We start from the raw sequence: 16,793 nt of genomic DNA on the forward strand, positions 1-16,793 counted from the left end.
CCCATAGACTTGGTAATGTGAGGGTGTCCATTTTCTCTAAGTACTTCATGTTGGAGACACAGGTGAGAGAGATGGTAGCAACGCATTGTGGCAGGGTCAACTAGCTAGTCTTCAAAGCTGCAATGATGAAGGATCCTGCTACTTTCCTGGTTTGCACTCTGTAATCTTCAGAAATTGTATTGAAACTTTTTCTTGTGCATTACAAATTGCTTCTGGGTACAGTTCTAGGTACCAAACCTCTATAGCTCTGGTGACTTAGTGACCTGGCAGATAATTCATTTTCATGCTAAATGTTTGGAATTTGTATTTTCTCCCAGAAGACCTCTGGCAACATAGACCTGGTGATAATTCACCAGGTGAATTATCTAAAGGCGCAATGTCAATGCATGTTTTGTCTAAAACATGTTAATCCTGAGCAAAGGTGCTCTGGTTCAGCATTTAAATTTACATGGCTTCTCAAAACTGATCCTCTTCAAAGAGGACTAATACACTCATTTAGACTACAGGACAGGAAGCTACATTGGAAACCTAAAGGTGATAGTTTGAGAATTTTTAAAATGGTTATAGTTATAACCAAGGTTTACTTCACAGATTTAATTCACAGTTCAATAGCAAATGATAGTTAAAGTAGCTTCTTCACCTGTGATAAACTGTGTAACTGAAGAACATCTTTTCTCTCAGGTCTGTTGATTATGATGTGTTGAAGTAGGATTTTTCCATTTCTGTGCAGCCTTGGTTGTTCACTGTGTTAAAGATCACAGACCCTGCTTTAAAGTAAAAGAAACTGGATCCTTTTACTTGTATGTCTACTCAGAGTGCCAATAGCAGTTGTTTAGGATGACTGTGGTGTTTCGGGTTTTTTAGCTACTTGCATGTGTGTTCAGCAGCTGGAGTAACTTCCTTGCTTTGTAAAAGAAATATTTCTCAATTTCGCAGGAAAAAAAACCCTAAATCGTTGGGATTAAAAAAAAGTGGATTTAACTAGTTCTAGCATTTGTGTGATCAATGATTTCTTAAACTCGTTTAAAACGAGGAGTCTTCCTAAAGCCAAGAGAGAGATTTACTTTTTCCATCTTTAGTTGTTTTCCAGTGTTCTTTGCCTTTCAAAAACTGTCACAGAAAAAGGCTTTTTTAGGAAAGAGCAGGGTCACATGCATGTATGCTTCCCTTATCCCTTCATATGAAGACTTTGTGTTCCTTGTTCTTTAAGGAACTGCGAATTGAGTTGAACATTCTGTGCCTAGTTAGTGTACCCCAAACTGATTTATAACTCAGTATCATTATGTGACATTTGGCTGCATGCCCTACTTGATCTCTTTCCTTGCCTCTTGGCTGGTGATCTGTGCTATTCAGGTTATAGTTTCTTGTTTCAGATGTCACTGAAAATGAAGGAGCTGTAGCATGCTTTCATGTACAGTATATTTCTGATGTAATATATTTTAGCTTTTATCACTAATTTATAATGTGGTTTCAAATGCTAAAAATAAGAGAGTTCTCTCTAGGCAGAACTTGCAAATAGTTTAGTTAATTGCTTTAATCTAGATATATGAGAGGGTCATTTACAAGTTACAAAATGCTACCAATCTCAATTTCTGACTCTTCCCACCCAGTTAATTGTGACTGAAATAGAGAAATTTTGCTCTTTACAGAGATGACAGTAATTCTATAGAGCTCTAGGTGGCAGGTGGGAACAAAGCAGGGGCCAGAAGACCCTTTCCAAAGTGGCTGCTCCTTGGTATAACGGTACATTCTTCTCCTTCCTCCTTTGTATGGGTGAGCAACTGAATAAGCTTGACAGTCAGCTGTTTGCTGCTTTCCCGAAAGGGAGCCAGTGTCAATCTCCCAGCACAATCCTAAGCATTCTCCACCGGTTGGTGTCGTCCCCACACCACCCTCGTAGGCAGCTATTTGTCATCTGGAATTGGCCTCTAGTGAAGCTGTACTTGCTGACTTTGCTGCAGAGGCTTTTATCCTCCTGCTCTGCTTACTCATGTGCATAGAAATGAACATGCTCATTTATAGATTAGATATTTCTTTAGAAACACAGATTTTAGATGTTTTAGGGCTGCCAAGGTTCCTGGTGGCCTTTGCATTGAAGACAACTCGGTATTTAGTTTGGGAATTTAGTTTTTGGCTGCTAATTAAAAAGCTTCTCTCTTTACATTAAAAAGAGTATATAGTAGTATTTTGCAAGTTAAGAAAAATGTTTCAGATTTAAGCATTAACACTTGAGCATTGCATTTTTTTTCCCCCACACCTTTCTACATCCAGATTAGTGTGTTCAGTACTGAATTTCAGATATTTAGATTAGGGATTGGCTGCCCCAAATGTGACATTGTTACACCCTCAGGTTCAAGTGACCAATATAAATCACTTTCCATTTTTTTGGTATAGATATTTTTTTGGTAACAGAATGGCTCTTCTAAGGTGTATAATGTGCTTGACCGGGGGGGGTAGCATTTTGAAGTTGAAAACAAAATAAACTGTGGCATGTATTATTCTTCTGAGCTTCTTTGTGGCTAAGTAGAATAGAATCGTGTTTGGGTATGTGATGGGTGACATTAGTTTCAGGTAGGTCAAACTTACATGTGATAAAATTTCCAAATTTTCTTCATAGTTAGACTTAATAACTGAAAGCTTTATGAATTATACCAAAAAAAGATTAAATCCATTGAAAGCTAACAGAATTCAGTCAGCTTAAACTTAGCTCTTAAATAGTTTTGTCCAATATGTAATTAAAATGGGAATTTTATGAGTGCATTACTTTCTATTTTTAGGCAGCCAGTTTTATGTGGTTTTTTTATGGCAGTAGCATCATGCTTCATTTCAGTTTTAAAAATTTTTCTTCATTCTCTCACTCTGTCATTGCGATAGTTGCTATGCAAACACTAGATAAGCTTTGTGTCTCTAATAACAAAAGACGAAGTTTTAAGTCAGCTGTCTGCAGTGAATTTTAAAGAAAATGCTTTAAATATTAGGTTTAAGGCAGATTTTAAGAACTCTATCCATCATTTAAGTGCAATTGTTGTGTTCCTTCCCAAGCCTTTGGAAATCTATAAAGGATAATGATGTCTGATGTATTGTTTCACATTCCTGATATTGTATGCAAGATGAGTGTTGTTCTTGTCAAGAGTGGATTTTTTTCCCATCCACGTTTTCAGTCATGTTCACGAGAGCTTTGTGTACCCTGCCTGACGTACATCTGTAAAGCTTTGGGAATTTTGGGCGTGAGCAGTTAGGTGGCTGTGGGCTCTGGTTTCTCAGCTTCTTTGAGCATGCAGCATGAAGCAGAGTGGCTCAAGTTCTACTGCTTTGCCTCAGCAGCCACGCTCTGGTGGTCACCTGCTCAGCCTGAGGCTGAAGTCAAGCAGCTGTGTCACATCATTGTCATGAGCTGCAGCAGCAGGCATGACTCCTGCAACAGGCAAAAAGTGCATGCATTTATGAGCTTGAATGACCAAGGTTATGGTTTTGAGTTGTGTGGAGTTGTCTAGCAAGGTTGAGTTGAACTTTCACCCCTGATATTACCATATTGCTTTTAAAGGAGGGTTCTGTGATGATGTGGCTGGATGTTCAGCCAGCATTCATTAAACAGTGAAAGCATGAGCATTCACCTCTTCAAAGTCACATCAGCCCTGGTGAGGAGCAATTGCTTTGGGAGGTGTTTTTCATACTGTTTTTAACTGGTGGCTACAGACTGCCTCAGAAAATCTTCAAATACATTCTGCTAGAAACTGTGAACGCTCTGGAGAAGTGAGCTGAAACTGCCTGAGAGTGCTCCATTGGTGCATCAGTATGAGCTCAGCTACTGAACTTCAGGAACAGCATGGTGCACTGCACATGCAATCAAAGTGATTTTTGTCTTGCTGACAGAAAACACAGCAAACCTCAAAATCAGCATAGTGTACTGAGAGGTGTTAATAGTTGAAGTGTCCATTACTTCACTTAAATCACAAGACTGGGCACTATATTTAGAATTTTTCAGCAGTGATTTTTACCTTCTTGGAGCTGAGTAATACAGTTTTGTGAATGGTTGAACTAACCAAGCTTTCAACTACATCAAGAAGCTCAACCCAAACCCTAAGGATGCCATGGCAGAATCTATTCAGTATGAAAGAAAAACCTAAGCAATTAAAAATTATTGCTAAGACACAGTTTCGAAGTTCAAATCAACTTGGTGACCAGGTAAAGAGTTGAGGGAAACTATTAATGAGTCAGAACTAGAGTTTTATGCAATGGTTTTTAAAGATATGTCCTCCTACATTATGAACTCATGAGGATTCTCTGACTTAGATATTTTAATTGCTTCTTTGATGAACTTTATTCAGATAGTACCACACCCAGGATTTTTGCTCATAGGAAAGGTCCAGAGGAGCTGTAGTTGCTCAGTTGCTAGTGCCAAACTACCTGTGGTAAAGAATTTCTCCTGAAGAAAAGTAGCAGTCTTTTAAGATCTGCCACAGAGGGGAAGCACTGGGAGTAAAACCAAACTTTTTTTTAATCCCATGATAAGTGCAAAATTGGTAATTCATCATAGTATTAGGGAAATAGTATGAAAATTCTGTTGCTCAGCACAAATGAAGAAATAATTTGATTTTACTAATACTGATGGGGAATAGAAACTATCCTTTTTCTTCTGGATCAAATATCTAAAAATTCTGCTGTCAGCAGATGTTTGTCAGTGGAGGAAAGGGAAGTGACGGGAAAGGAACAAAGGGTTGATGCAGTTGATAGGAAGTTGACTTTCATTTCTGGAGGATATATTTGTTCTTAAAATGTTTTCACATTGGATGTTGTGAAAAATTACTATAAAAAGAAATTTAGGTTAAGAAATTACCATTGTTTAAGGCTGAGTTACATGATAATTCTTTTCTTTCACTGTCTTTTAATTTTAATTAATTTTACTTTTAATTGACAGAAGCTAGCCTTTTAATCACTTAAAATTAGGAATACCAATAAATTAATACCCAAAAACATGTTAAGAAATCGGATATAATAAAGGAGTGTAATACGGAGGTGGTGGAGGAGGAAAACAGCAGAGACAGTTTCATTATTACACCTTCATCTAATTATTTTGGAGTTTTACCAGTATAAATGAGAGCAAAATTGGTCCTGTAAGTATTAAGTGAAGAATGTTTTCTTTTTTAATCTGAGGAAGACAGACTATGGGAAGTAGAGTTCTGGCTGTTGATAGATGTTATGATTTGTTTTAGGCTAGCAGTATGCAGAGTACAGATGGTACTTAAGATACTGCTGAAGCAGTAATTAGTGAAAGAAGTCACCCTTCACTGTTGGATTTGGAGCAGCTGAAATTGTCTCTTACCTATGGGCAGACTTTTTAGATTTTCTTCTTAGTACTTTTATCAAATTTATTGCATATATAACATTCCTGTTAATATTTTTTCTTTGCTGTATTGTTATCTTTTGACTTCCTCAGCTCATCCTTTCTACTCAGACACACTTTTTGAAGACTGTCACTTAACTTCTGTTCCTAACACATCTCTCCATAATGTACTTAAGTTTTCTACTTTATAACTTGACACTGGATATTTAGAAAACCAAGTAATCATTTTAAAACTGTGAAGACTCTGCATATATGACAGAATACTGAGCAGAAGACGTTTTAAGGGGCTCAGGATACTGATATGGGGTATTGTTTTTGTACTGTGAAATTACATTTTTTCTGGTTGCAAGGATTCTTTTCATTTTATATATACATTATACATTGCCTTCTTCCCTGATTCTCTCAACAGAGGTATAAACTTTGCTTGTTACAAAAAAGAATATGTTGGAAACATGGATGTGACTTTTATCTAATTTGCCGTGTTAATAATACACAAATGCCTGAATTATCTTCGAAATGGAAAGTCACTTTATATTTACATTTTAGAAGCATATTGGAAATAACTGCTTCATATTTTCTCCATGTTTAAAGCAAAAAAAAGTTATGAAAAAGTCCACGCAAGATGTTTTGGCTCAGCCTCTAAATCTGCATATGCAGGATACTACAACAATGTATATGTTAGTCCCAGCTTTGATTTTTCCTAAATATATAACTGAACAAGGATTTTGCAGGATTTAAAATATTAAATGGAGGGAAAAAGAAGCCTTACTTCTCTCCTAAAATTGGATTTATTTTGGTATTAAGAAAAAGGAGAACATACCACAAAAACATATTTTTACCTGTAAGAGGAGTTCGAATTTAAAGGTCTTAAAGTCTAACTTGCATAACATTTTAAATTACTCATAGGACTCTAAAGAGCAGTGCTCAATAGTTCCAATTTGCAAGTAGGACAGTACAATTGACTTAATTCAGTTGTTCCTATGAAGAAAGATTTGACAGGGCTTGGCCCTTAATTAACGGAGAGCACAGTGTAATTGTGCATACTATGCAGGTGTGAATTATAAACACGCTGAAGTCTAATCTTCCAAGTGCTTTGTGCCTCGTCAGAGCTGTTTTTCATTCCCTGTTTTCTGGAGTTAATAGCTGCAATACTGTTGAGCATCTTGCAGTATAAGCCTAGAAGAGAGCAGTGTGCTTTCTGATTCTCACACTCATCATGTGTTTGAACACGATTAAAAAATTTTTCGTCAAAATCTGACAGTTCTGCCCTCTTGTGATTTGACACTTGCACGCAAGACACAGAAGAGGGAAGCAGTGTGTAGGAGTTGAAAAGTTTGTTAGTAATTAAACTAGTTGCAATTCTTTCTTTTAGACATAGCATAATCTTAATGCAAAGTAATGTTTGTGGCAATTTATACATCGCTCTGAAAACTACAGTAGAAGTTGTTCAAAAGTATAGTAAATGCTTAGAGACGTGTGTGTACATGTCTACTAATACATAGCATATGCATGTAAATGCAGCAGAAAGAGAGGCAGTAGCTCTACCTAATATATTACAATACTGTTGGACTCCTTCCACAGCTTTAAATGCAGTCATGATTTTATCCGACCATTTGGAAAGTGTGTGTAATTCATAACTCTCTCCTTTAATGTTAACGTTAATTCCTCATCTGTTGCCTCTGCAGGAATTGTTTTAAAGACAGTTTTTAACGCTTGAAATAGTTACCCTATATATGATTCACCAGACATCTTCTAGATCTCTTGGTGCTGTTTTGGAGTATTTCATTGTTCCTTAGTTCTTACCCCTCTTTTTTTTGGAAGTGACTTTTTAAAAGGTTATCTCAACAGGAAAAAGCCAGAAGCGCCAGTGCTTGCCAGAAGAAGCTTGCTTCCCACCCTCTGCCTTACCTTGCGCTGGCGGGCTATAGCAATCCCGGGTGAGCCGGTGCTGCGGGGCGCGGGCGCTGCGCGGTGGCATCGGGGCTGCTGCGAGCATTCCAGCGCTCCCGCGGAACAATGAGGGATGGGCGCGCGGGCGGCCCGAGCCTATGCACCATTACGTCAGCGCCTTGCCATATAAGGCGCGGTGCGGCCCCGCCGCGCTGCCCGGTGCGCTCCGGTGCGGCCGCTGCCTGGGCGGCTCGGCTCCCTGCGGGCAGCTCAGCTCTGGGCAGCTCAGCTCTGGGCAGCTCAGCTCTGGGCAGCTCAGCTCTGGGCAGCTCAGCTCTGGGCAGCTCAGCTCTGGGCAGCTCAGCTCTGCTCCCTGCGGGGAGCTCGGCTCGGCTCCCTTTGGGAAACTCGGCTCCCTCCGGGCAGCTCGGCTCGGCTCCCTTTGGAAAACTCGGCTCCCTCTGGGCAGTTCAGCTCGCCTTTGGCAGCTCGGCCCTGGGTACTGGCTCCGGCTGAGCCCGGCACTGTGTGAAACACTGCATTTGTCCACCAGCTCAGGGCCGCGAAGAATGTGCGGAAGGTTGGGTTAGGGCAGTTCCTCTCCAGCCCTGATAAAAAAGTCATTAGAAGTTGTTACTGGTTAGGTACAATGTTTTCCCTTAGTCTCGCAGCCTAGAGTTTAAAAACGGAAAAACTAAATTCGAAGTCATCTTGTTTAATTAGTAATTCTGAGGGAGCTTTTTCTGGTTTTATTTTTTTTTCTTTTAATTTTATTATGACAAAAAATGTGACTTTAGCTGAACTCCTCTGAGGGGGGATATGAACTTTGAGCCTTCCTTTTTTTTCCCTTCTGTAAAGAGTTGGGGTCCTTGGAGGATAGTATTTTATTTCCTGATGATGTAACTACAAAACAATTCTCTTAAGTGATGATGGGAAGGCCAGATGAAATCTGATTTTTTTTTTTCTCTTCAATGTTTTTTCTACAAACCCCTTTCTTTTTTCATATGTTTGTGTTTCAGCTAATACAATTAAGCAGTCTAACCAACTATTTTTAGTAAGAAGATCTTGAAGAAATGAGTTGTTTGTTTTAATATTTAGGAAAGAGGCAGAAAACCAAAAAGTAGGATTTAGATTGAACAATTTAAAATGTATATCTTGTAGTCCCTGTCCTTTAGTGTAACCTTCAAGAAACATTGATGACAGAAGAAATACTGGAAATAGGCACAAATTTTGTTATTGAAAATTCACTAAGGGTTAACAAGATTCAGTGAAATAAAGTTTTATGTTGGTAGGTAAATTAGACCTTTGAAAGGCATTCCACACTACTAAAGTAGTGGGTGCATCCACAATTAATTTATTTGCAGCATTTGAATTTTAGTCTTCATCTCTATAGCTTAAGCTATTCTCTGCCTTCTTTTAATGTGTTTTGCCATATTGAACAGAATGCTAACAATAAGGCAAGTTACCTATTTGGGGGTGTTGTCTGTAGGTATGAAGACAAATGGTGATTAAGATGTTTGCATTTTGTTAACAAGACAGACATCTAGCTATCTTGCATATATTAGTGAGTATAGCCTGAAAAAGGTACTTACTCTGTAGTTGGAAAATTCTAGGCAACCCCTTGCATGGTTACTGAGTAGACTTCTGCCTTGGAACTCTGCTGCTTATTTGTATGAGTGATCCTGCTGTGCCCTCTTTGTATGTTTCTTAAAAAGTTTAGGTTTGGGTGCCTCATCAGAAAATTTTCAAATTATTTAATACTAACCCTTCCCAAATGGTTTTGGAGATAGAAAACATCTTATTTGAATATACCAATGGACAGACCAGGATAATATTTAATTTGCTATTCTAGGGGGAGTTAATAATCAAATCCAAACAAAAACAAAATAACCTGTCCTTTAGCTGATATTGACCTGTTCAATTCCTTGACTAATGTTTTTAGAGGCTAACAGTTTGTCTAGTTTTTCTCAAAAGTATTATGCCAATAGAGATAATTTGAAATAGAAGCTCATCTGGGTGACCTTGCTATGGGAAATATCTTCAGCTACAAACTCAGCCTTTTTGCTGGGACTGTTTAAAATGACAGGACAACTGCAGGTGCAAGGCACTAAGAGCACGCTGTGGAGATACTGCTGTATCCAGTTTTGATTTGCAGGGGGAGTCAGGGAATTTATTCAGTGGAAGGTAGCTAGGAATTAAATGTGAATGCATTCTTTTTTAAACGCATGGAAGCATAAATATAGAAAATCTTAGGGGTGAGAATACTGTTTCTGTCCTGAGTTTGTTTTTTTTCTGCCCTTCCCTTTGCAATTGTTTTGTTTTTCTGCAACTTTCCCTTCACTTGCACGCACCCTGTTTCTGTAGTCTATATGAAAATTGTCTGCATTTTTGTTCTCCCACATGAAACAGTTGTTTTAGGCCATAAGCAGCTTTGAAGAAGAGGACTTCTCAAAAGCTGGTAATCAAAAATTCATTCTCACAATCTAGTTCTGTTCTGGAGTGGCAAGGAACACAGCTTAGATAGTGCTGGTGATAAGTTTATTGGTACTCTGGGAACAAGGAATAGGGAATGCAAGTCTTTCTGTTTATAAGTCTGTGTTTACATCTGGGGATGGCCAAAGTACAAACTCCTCATTTCTTAATTAATTCCTCTCTGCAATACAAAAATGCACATCTGTGACCTGCAAACCATCTTTATCAAAGAGCATCAACTGAGTGTGTAATGACCTGACTTCCTTCTCTTATATTGTTATGACTTAAGGGACATTGTACAGTGCTACCCAAGCCCTGTTAAGGGCCTGGAAATATTATTAAAAATTCCAAGTTCTGGACTACTATAACATGAAAAGCTTATTTTTATCTGAGGCAATGAATTGAGTTGCAAAGAAGCCTTCCTTTACTGTGTTTTTACAGTTTCTTTCAGTATCTGTAGGTGGAATCCTGGCACTGGTGAACTACACCAAAAAGGAAAAAAGAAAAGCTTTTGGGCAGGCAGCTGTGCCTGTCTCATTCTCTCTTGCTCCTTGAAAATGAATTCTGTTTCCTTAGTTACTACACATAGTTTTACACAGAATTGGTGCATTTGCAAGTATTGTGACAGCAAAAGGAGCTGTTGATTTGTAGAAATTGGAGACCAAAAGAATATCTTATTAAATCATTGGTGCATCTCCTTTCAATGCAGGGTTGCTCTCTGCAGCTGCTTGCAGTGACTTTTTTCTAGTCTCTGCTTATCATTTTGTATTGTTATTTGTGCCCACATTCTTTCAGGATTTTACTTCAGAAAAATAGAAGCTGGGAAGATGGAAGATTATATGAGGCAAGGAGAAGATAGGACAAATAAGCTGAAAGACTTCGAGGCAATTGTTTAGACATTATCTTAAACTATCTGAATTCCTCCCATTACTTCCATCGTTAAACTACTTCTCTTTCCTTTTTCTTCCCATGGCATTTCATAGCAGAAGTTGCAGTGTCCTTAAACCCATAACCTATCTTATTGCAGCATTTGACCCCTTCCTTTGGCCATTTTGTATCTAAGATAAATAAAGGAAATTAGAACTTGGGCCTCAGTTCAACAAAGCACTTAAAACAGTCCTGTGTATTTTTGTTGAAAAAGGAAAGGACTTCAGCAGAAGTCTGATTTTAATGATAAATTGAAATGCTTGGCTGAATCAGGCTCTTGGTCATTTACTTCATGTAGATACTGCTGAAGCTTGGGCTTTTGAAATTCTCCCTGGGGTCTAAATCTTTAGGTTGCTTTCATATTCCATTAATAAACTTCTACTGACGTACAAATACTGTCTAAGATTCTATTAGTATTTTTCATTGCTTAAAACTGCTTTTTTGGAGGTGGTCTGCTTAAGCTTTGCATGTGATACCTGGAGAACTGAAACATATACAGAATTGACAAGTTGAATTTTATTGCCTTGCATAAATGGGTTCTGATATTTAATGTTTTAATAACTCACGTTAATTCAAGCATTTTTGTCCACTGTGTACTCAGTCTCTGAAATTTGTGGTAGTTTGGACATTACTCAATGGAAGAAGATTCACTCCAATTATTTCTTAGATTATTAGCATCCTTCTAAATTTTTCTAATTTATCTTTATTATTTGTTCTAGCATTGTGTTTGATGATGTCTTAGATTTAACCCATAAAGTTTTTTAGGGTTTCATATCCTAATGTTTAGATTGATTTCTGAATATTGCAAAGAGAAATATGAAGGTTATTATGGCTTATTTACAGCCTGAAATGTACTGACAACTGATAAATGCATGTGGAAGGCAAGGGGCAGAAGCAGGGGAAAGTTCTAAAGATAACATTCTTCAGATTCATGTGTCTTTTACTATGGACCATGGGCGGAAAGAGATTCATATCTCCATTACTCTGTGTTTTTAATTTTTTTTGGCAGCAGGGAGAAATATTTTTTCAAACTCTCCTATTGTTTACAGATTCCATTATTCTGCCTTTTTTTTTGGCAGATGCAAATAAAATTCCTAGCCAAATGTTAAGGATAATTAGATCCCTTTGTGTTGGGCGCTGTATTGGGAAGTTGATGACTGCACCTCTCAACTACTAATGGCTTCTAAGGAGAACTTGCAAGTGCTTCGTATCTGCTTGTTAGGTGGTTTCATTTTGTATATGGGACCAAGGTAATTTTTAAAGAAAAACATAATTTTTTGCATGGCAGAGTTTACCATGAACAAGGATGGATAGAATTTAATTTGTATGCCTTGCCCTACTCTATATGAACCATATATAGCCAAGTAATCTTTTCTACATGATCAAATGAGATAATGTTCTTTAGTTCATGAAAATTCTGTACAAGAGTGTATTTTAAGAAGTTTGGGATTGGAGGTTTGTTTTGTTTGTGATGGGTGAGATTTTTTTATCAGCCCACCCCCATCCACAAGTGTGCCTGTCCTGTTGGGCTATTTCTGGAGGCACGACAGCCATTTCATTATTAATGCAATAGCAAAAGTGAGTTGCAATCCTGTGAAGACTTAGGACTTTGGAAGGTGCTCAGTTTCATGTCTGTAAACATGCTTGGAAGTAGAATATATTTTAAATGTCTGTTTTTAGTCATTAGACTGCAGAAAAAATGATACTACGTACTACTTTTCTTCATCAATTTCCTTTTGATTCAGTCAAAGCAAGATTGTTTTTGTAAAACTTCAGAGAAGTGGTATGGCTGAAACATTTTGAGCCTCAAGTCTGACTCCACATGTATCCCTGTCTCTTTTTAATGTATTAGTCTAAGCTGTGAGTTCAGTCATTTTATTCAAAATTATCAACTCCTTTTCAGAGCATTCTAATTCTTGTGTGAATAAAAACTGTGCAGGTTTGTTGACTCAATTTTTCATGCTGACATGAATTGAACATGGAGGGCGTTCCTTGCAAAGGTTTGATGATATGAGGTGAAAAAGTAGATGAAGTTATTGCAGGCTCTTTCAGCTGTTCCATATCATGCACCATCTCTTCCCTGATGCTTTTCCCTTCACGTCTGTTGTTCCTGCACTTGCTGGGTAATGCCATTCCACCAGTGGCTTGGAGAGCAAAGCACAGCACAGAAGTAGAAGGGGTTTGGCATTCAGTGCATTTCTTGTGGGTGGCAGGTTTACAGGAGCCTCCTGAGACCATTGGGTGCTGTGGGAGCACAAGCTGTCAGGCGCACACTTGGTGAATGTGGGCTTGAATGCAGCACCAGAGCTGGAAGAAAGCTCAGTGGTGCCATTGATTTTATGCAAAGTGGAGTACAAAACTGTTATGCTTTTTTTTTCTTTTTTAGTGTTTAAGTAGAGAGAATCCAGAATTAAAATGTATCATGAAGTCTACATGTCATTGTTGTAATTTTGTTGAACAGGCTTCTCTTGCTTCCTACTGATTAACCCAGTGAAAACAGTGTTGAAAAGCTTTTTTGAAAGGGACTAAGGCAGTGGAAGAATGAGTATGGATGCTAAGGAAGGCAAAATTTGCAAGGAGAGAATGTTTTTTTTTGTTGGGCTGCCTGCATTAGCAGAGTAAAACACAAACATGCTCATGGGCCCAGAGGCCCTTCTTTGCATCTCTAGATGCTGCATCTATGTTAAAATCTATGTAATAGCAAACATGTTTTCTGTCTTGATAAATCCCCCCCTTAGGATTCCTGGTAAGAAACACATTGAAAAAGGCTTTTCTTATTCTCTGTAATTTCAGTAGCTATATGTTAGTTCCTGTTTAAAGCACAGTGCTTCAAGTTATTGGTGATTTTGGTACCTGTTCAAGGAATATGTGTTGAAATAATGCAGAGGCAAGTGTATCCTACAGAGGCTGTTTTAGATTGCAGATTCCTAGGGATGTAATGTAGCTTGTAAAACTTTGATCCCTTTGGGATTCAGAATTGCTGAGCTATCTGATGGATTCATAGTTTAGAAATGTGACTTAGTTGTGTGGTTCAGTTCTCTGGTCTGGAAAAGTATTTACAGAATTTCTTGACCTCTTAGGGTGTAGTCACATGTAGCTCTTTGTGTTAGTCTTGCCCACAGCAGGTACTGTTCAAGGAGTCTCTTGGGCTTGGGGAAATGTCTTTAGCAGACCCAGACACTCCACAGCTCCAGAGTCTGCAACAAAAATTTTACAGAACCCTGGAGTGAGGAGGGGGAACAAATGCAAAAGGGTATTAATTTGACTTTTTTACAGCAGCTGGCATGAGACGTATCAACCTTAACAACTATTACTTTCAACTCAGCAATATTGAAGTTGTGTCATTATCTGGGAACACTTTTATTGATCTCATGTCTCCGTGTATTATGTCAACAGGATGGACTATTACTAAGAAAGTGTTTTAGGAGATGAACTAAATGCTGGAATAGCCTAGAACTTGCTTCATGCATGAGAACTGAACTAAAGCACACAAAAAAGTGGTTTAAGGAAATTCTCTTCCAGCACCTGATAGGCAAAATTTTCTTTTAGTACCTAAAATCCTATGCTCTTTAAACAAAGTCTTCCCTGCAGCCTTTGCCACTGCTTTATAGTCTGCTTTATTTTGTGGAGTCTTTTAGTTGTTGAGTCCTTTATTTTTAACCTGTTTTGTTCAGTTACCTATTTTTAGTTGAAATGATGAGTCTCCTGTACCTTTTAACATTGTTTCCCTGGGTAACTTGATTGAAAACATTTTGACAGAGCATAATTTCTGGCTTCTATTTGCTCTGACCAGTGAAGTCAGGAGCTTCTAATATGAAGATTAATATTAATTAGATGAAAGATAGTTACAGTCCATAAAAATTGCACTTATAAAGGTGTGTGGTCAGCATGAACTGTGTAGAATTGATTAAAGAGAGCAATGCATTGGGCTCTTTCTTGTAGTGATACAGTTTCACGTAAGTGAAATCTGTAGTGGCATATTCTACTGTGAAATCTCATAGTACATTTTATAATTGCTAATAATTTATCTTATAAGCAGACCACTATTACTCAAGAAAAAAATAAACTAGCTAATTTCTTAAATTGATTCAACGAGAAAACATAGACTTTAGTACTTTTAGGGGACTCTACAGAACAACAATTTAAGCACTGTAAATTTGTAGATCTTCGGGTTATTTACCCTCCTGCCCCCTCTCCAATAAATACAGAACTATATGTGTAGGTAAATATTTGTGCATAACTAGCCAGTAGCAAGGATAGAGGAGAAAAGAGGTTCTAGTTACTCTGATGCTGTATTTATGATAGTACTTGTGCAGTCTTTTTGTGTTTAACTTTTAAAATGATACAGAAATGTCTCGATTCCATTTATAATAAACAGAATCTAGAACTAGAAAGCTGCAAATAAACCAGTATATTTTTGAATTCCTAATGTATGTTGTACTGGTTAAATGGAGATCCTGTTATGCATGAACTCTTACTTTCATTCAAATGTGGGACACATGAAGTTTGTTAGTTCTTTTCTGTTTTTCTGATTTTAATTGTTTTTATGTCAAATTTCTATAGTAGAGGGGCAGAGGCTATTCTCCCATAAAACAAATCAGTCCTTGATATTGCTACTGAGTAACGAGGAGCATACATCAATCCAGCACTACCAAAATAGGAGGAGTTGTTTTGCTAGAAGCCTAAGATGTGCCAGAGTGGCATAAGGTTATACAGAGCTTGACAAGAATAAACACTTTGAGAGCTATAAAATTGCTTTGACCTTGGGGCTTGGGAACCTAAGTGGAGCCTTAACTTTTAGATATCTGTGTGTATGTAAATCAAAGCAAGTCATGCCCAGAAATGTTGCTAAGTATATTTTTCTCAGCAGTCAGTGTGATGGATGGTTGCAGTTCTTGGAGGGGTTGTGGTAGGCATAGGTATCCCTGGAGCAGAAACATGCAGAGCTCAGGGGCTTGTGGAAACCCTTAGTGGTGGCTGCTCGTGGAGAGCAGGGTCTGAGTTGGAGGGAATTCTGGAGTGCCTCCAGATCTGTTGGAAATCACTCTGAAAAGTTTATGCAGCTTTACACAAAGGAGTTCTGGGTGTGTCTGAACCTCAATGAACAATGGTTCCAATGGATTTTAGTTAATATTTAGAATTAATGACTGAGGGCTGTTTGTGATACCTTAGCTTTAAATGATGTCCTGGTCTGTGTTCCACGTGTATTGATGTCGTAGAATTTTGGTCATTTAGTCAAACTTGGACTAATTTCTTTTGCTTTGATACTGGGCTTTCTTGGAAGCATTTTCTCTATTTTAGGTACTTACCAAAAGCAGCAAAGCTGCCCATTTTTGGTAGTGAATTCCTACAGGCTTCAAGGAATAGCATTAACACAAGCAATATGAAAAGAAATGTGAGTGAATCTTATTGCAAGTATAATAATTTCTTTCTTTTCATAATTGCAGTATAGTAGAGAGACGAAATCACCTTGTGAAGTTGTTTGTTTGGGATTTTTTTTCTTTAACTACTACACCAGCTATTAAAGAGTTTTTTCTCTTCTCGTGCTGTTCTGTGCCTCCCTCTGTTTTCTATGTGTATCTAGGAGCCAAAACCAATAAAATAAAATTTAAAAACCAATAAAAGAAGCTAATGTTGTTCAGGTGGGGTTCCAGTTTGTCATGTTTGAAGAAGAAAATCCATTACTGGATTATTGGAAGGTGGAGGGAGGGCCGTGTGAAGATGTCAATGTCCAATGGAGTGACTGGGAAGTAAAAGCTAGAGGTATTTTTAGCATTTGTACTGGAATGCAGGGAGGCTCATTGATTGCACTTTTGTTCCCTGAGGGAGGTCAATGGGAAAGGGAAGAGGTCCAGAACTGGGAAGTAATCCGCACAGAACTGCAAATGTGTGCTTTTCACTTTCACTATAATCTGAGACAAGAAAGGAAAATGCCTGGGTGTTGCATTTCTGCATAGACTTACCATAGAAATCTTGTGTTTCGAATAGGGTCAACATGTTACTGTCAATTGCATGGCATTGAGGACAGAGAAAATGGTCACATCTTTCATAATAAAAATGTTCACTTTATTTTCTAGTAGAGCTTTGGGTTTGATTTTTTTTCAATCTGCCTTCATTCTTCAGACCCTGATATTGTTCTATCTCTCCCTCTCACTATTCA

The 16,793-nt window shown here is 38.0% G+C and overlaps 2 protein-coding genes across 4 annotated transcripts in view; one reads left to right on the plus strand and one right to left on the minus strand.

Annotated features, from left to right (window-relative positions):
- CMSS1 (cms1 ribosomal small subunit homolog) overlaps window positions 1-16,793 on the plus strand; it is a 232,513-nt gene that overhangs the window by 29,700 nt on the left and 186,020 nt on the right. The window lies entirely within an intron of this gene.
- FILIP1L (filamin A interacting protein 1 like) overlaps window positions 1-16,793 on the minus strand; it is a 189,724-nt gene that overhangs the window by 27,879 nt on the left and 145,052 nt on the right. The window contains exon 1 of one of the 3 annotated variants that reach the window (XM_033051868.1): window positions 7,253-7,349. The exons of the other annotated variants lie outside the window; for them this stretch is intronic. The gene's annotated coding sequence lies outside the window, so the exon portion shown is untranslated. Of the gene's footprint in view, window positions 1-7,252; window positions 7,350-16,793 lie in introns of those variants that run through there. 3 annotated transcript variants of the gene reach the window in all.

This window comes from Catharus ustulatus, chromosome 2, assembly GCF_009819885.2.
Source record: "Catharus ustulatus isolate bCatUst1 chromosome 2, bCatUst1.pri.v2, whole genome shotgun sequence".
NCBI lineage: Eukaryota > Metazoa > Chordata > Aves > Passeriformes > Turdidae > Catharus > Catharus ustulatus.